The following is a 3,775-nucleotide window of genomic DNA, read 5'->3' as shown; positions in this document are numbered from 1 at the left end:
CCCCTGCCCCCGACACCCTCCCCCCCTTCTCTATCTTCCTTTATCCCCTCCCCACCCCTGCCCCCGACACCCTCCCCCCCTTCTCTATCTTCCTTTATCCCCTCCCCACCCCTGCCCCCGACACCCTCCCCCCCTTCTCTATCTTCCTTTATCCCCTCCCCACCCCTGCCCCCGACACCCTCCCCCCTTCTCTATCTTCCTTTATCCCCTCCCCACCCCTGCCCCCGACACCCTCCCCCCCTTCTCTATCTTCCTTTATCCCCTCCCCACCCCTGCCCCCGACACCCTCCCCCCCTTCTCTATCTTCCTTTATCCCCCCCACGCCCTGCCCCCGACACCCTCCCCCCCTTCTCTATCTTCCTTTATCCCCTCCCCACCCCTGCCCCCGACACCCTCCCCCCCTTCTCTATCTTCCTTTATCCCCCCCCCCTGCCCCTCGACACCCTCCCCCCGCCACCACCCCTTTTATTTTGAGGGGAGGGGGGGGGGGTCTTTTTTTTTTTTTTTTTTTTTTACCAATCATCTCTCTCTTTTTTTCTGCCCTACCTATCTCTTCGTCCGTATCTCTTCAATATACGGTTGCACTTTTACTGTCTTTCTGGACTTCATTGTGTGTCGCTTTAGGTCCAGCCATCCACACAGGGCCATGTCACTGAGATGAAAGACTGAAAACAGCGATCCCCAAGACACCCCCGCAGCCCTTCCCCTCCACCAACAAATAGATAGATGAAGAGGTAAAATGATGAATGAATAAAAAGAAAAGAAAATAAGTCACAAGCACAGTCATATTTCTGCACGTAAGGACAATTAATATTCATTCCAGGCTGAGGATTAAAAGAAATCAACCTGAATATGAACATCCTTAAACATGATTCACCAAGTAAAATGTAACGGGTGTACAAAAAACAAAAACAGAAAAAAAAGCAAAATGCCAACGTGCGCCTCACACATCTTAGGCGTAAAAAAAAAGAGAGAAGAAAACAACGTAATCAGAATGCCCAATTAATTATAAGTCCAGAAAAGACATCACCCACCCCCATCCCCCTCGGAAAAAAAAAAAGATTTTGTGGGGAAAAATATAGGTGAGTGGCCCATAAATACACGCTCATGAAATCTCCTTTGCCGGGTGATTCTGTATACCGTAAAATGTATAATGTAATATATTATGCTTAATCATTTCATGGTTCTGATTTTTCTAACTTTGTTTCTTTTGCAGTTCTAAATTATGTGTACGTGTGTTTTTTGTTGTTGTTGTTTTGGTTTTTTTGTTTGTTTGTTTTTTTGTTTGTTTGTTTGTTTTATTTTGGGTTTTTTTATCTACATTTTGTAAAAAGAAAAATGAATAAAAGACGTGCGAACAAAAATTTTCATACACTTTTCGACTGTGCACGACTGTTATATTATTATCATTATTGTTGTTATTATTATCAATATCATTATTGTTGTTGTTGTCCTTGTTGTTGTTAGTATTATTGTTATAACCATCGTCTTCAATAAAAAGATAGTCCAGACATAACACAATTTTTTTTTTCGAACAGCATATCAAATAGAAATCAACAGAGTTCTCTAGCTGGAAAAAAAAAAAGGTTAAAGAAGAAACTGCATAATTATACGACTCTGCACATTGACATGAATCGTATTTCTCAACAGCACTTTGAAAGTGAAATAATAATTATCATTTGTATTATACTTAGTTCGGCGACGGTAACTGAATGCGTAGTATAATTGTACCTTTCTTTCGGCAAGATTATTCATGTTTATTTCATCGGCTTGTGTGTGTGTGTGTGTGTGTGTGTGTGTGTTGGTTTTGTTTTCTTTTTAATTCCGTTATTTATCTGTTTATCTCTTCATTTATCTATCTATATGTGGGGAGAAGCGGGGATGGGGAGAGAAAGGAGGTAGTGGATGGGGTTTTGTGTTAGTGGTTCTGGCTAGGTGGGTTTCTTTTTTTCTTTTTTCTTTTTTTCTCTTTTTTTTTTCTTTTAGAGGCGCCGTTGCAGAACCGGATATGGTTTGGGCTTCTGATCCAGTTGTCAGGACTTACTGATCATGGTTTTAGGTTTTGTTTCGACATGGTGTTCTTTGTTGTGTAGTGTGTGTGTGTGGGGGGGGGGGGGGGAAGGGTATTTTATTCTGATTTTCCTCACTCCATCCAGGTGTGAATGGGTTACCTACCTGACTTAGGGATGAGGGAGGTTCTAAGACGAGGAAAAGAGAGGATAATTAAGGTCCCGCTTTCCAGTGCAGAGCCATAGACACAGAGGGTTGTGAGTTCACTGCTCCTGTGACCTTGAAAAGGCTATGGGAACCTTTATTTGTTTATTCTCTTCTTCTTAATTCAATAATTATTAGCAGGGTAACTGAAATAATAATAATTATGTGTTGTGAATGAACTGCGCGGGGACTTACGCTGTATGTTTTTTGGTTTGTGTCTGGATGTCTGGATGCAGCTCCGATTATTTGTAGCCTCCCTCAATCCGTTTTATATTGACTTGAATGAAGTATGATTTATTTCCGTCTGTTTTTGTCAGTGCGTCTGTCAGATTAACGCACAATTTTAACCCACAACACACACACATACACACACACACTCTCTCTCTCTCCCTCTCTCTCTCTCTCTCTCTCTCTCACGCACACACACATGTACACACACACACACACGCACACACACATGTACACACTCACACACACACACACACACACACACACACACACATACATACGCACACGCGCGCGCACATACACATACATACACATGCGCGCGCGCACACACACACACACACACACACAGACCCTTCTCCCTACGCGAGTGTACACACACACACACACACGCGCGCGCGCGCACACACAACATACACACACACACACACACACACAGAGAAGTACACAAATACACACTCACGCCCACCCATACCCACCCACATTTTATTCCATGTTCGTCCCAGGAATGTCGCACTGGAATTTCACAATGTAAGGGAGATAAACTACGAAAAATCATGGAGCAAATGTAAGGCGAGGGATAGTTGTTTCCCTCAAAATGACAGACAGCTTTCCCAAATTCACAAAGCTGCACTCCCCTCTCTCTCTCTCTCTCCCTCTCTCTCTCAAAACTAGTCTGCCATACTCAGTGGGGACACTTTGGAACTCCTTACCAGAATACGTTAAAAATAAAAGCAGTATCAGCTCATTTAAATCAGCTTACTAAACTTTCCTTTTTAAGAGCCTAAATTCACAGGTAACACATCACAATATCTGATTTATTCTCTTCAAGTCAATAACTGTATTTGTTTTTTTGTGTTTTTTTCTGATAATGTTTGGTTGTCTCACTGATGTCCTCGTTTGTCTGTGTGTGAGTAGTATATGATGCCTGACTTCTTTTTTTTTTTCTTCTCCTTCTTCTTTTCTTTTCTTTAATTTTTTTTTCTATCTCCCATTGTAACATTTTTTTCCCGAGTGCGCGAGTGTGTATGCAATTTTGTTTGTGGTCGATGGATTATTCCCCCACCCCACCCCTCTCCCCTTGTACCTTCCTTTTTTTTCTTTTTTTTTTTTTCTTTTTCGATCTAGTAAGAAAGAAAGAAATGAATAAATATTCGTTGATTATTGTGACACCGAGAACAACAGCAACTCAAAACGCAGGTTCATGTTTGTACACTTTTTTTTTCATCAGCTGGAAGGTCCAGATGCGTACTTTTGTTGTTTTTTTTAAGTGATGACATGGTATTTAACAATGTCTTACCCACAGACATACCAGACATTCCAAGTGATTGCATGG

The sequence above is a fragment of the Babylonia areolata genome, chromosome 18, assembly GCF_041734735.1.
Source record: "Babylonia areolata isolate BAREFJ2019XMU chromosome 18, ASM4173473v1, whole genome shotgun sequence".
NCBI classification, from domain to species: domain Eukaryota; kingdom Metazoa; phylum Mollusca; class Gastropoda; order Neogastropoda; family Buccinidae; genus Babylonia; species Babylonia areolata.
Note: the sequence above shows the minus strand (reverse complement) of the source record.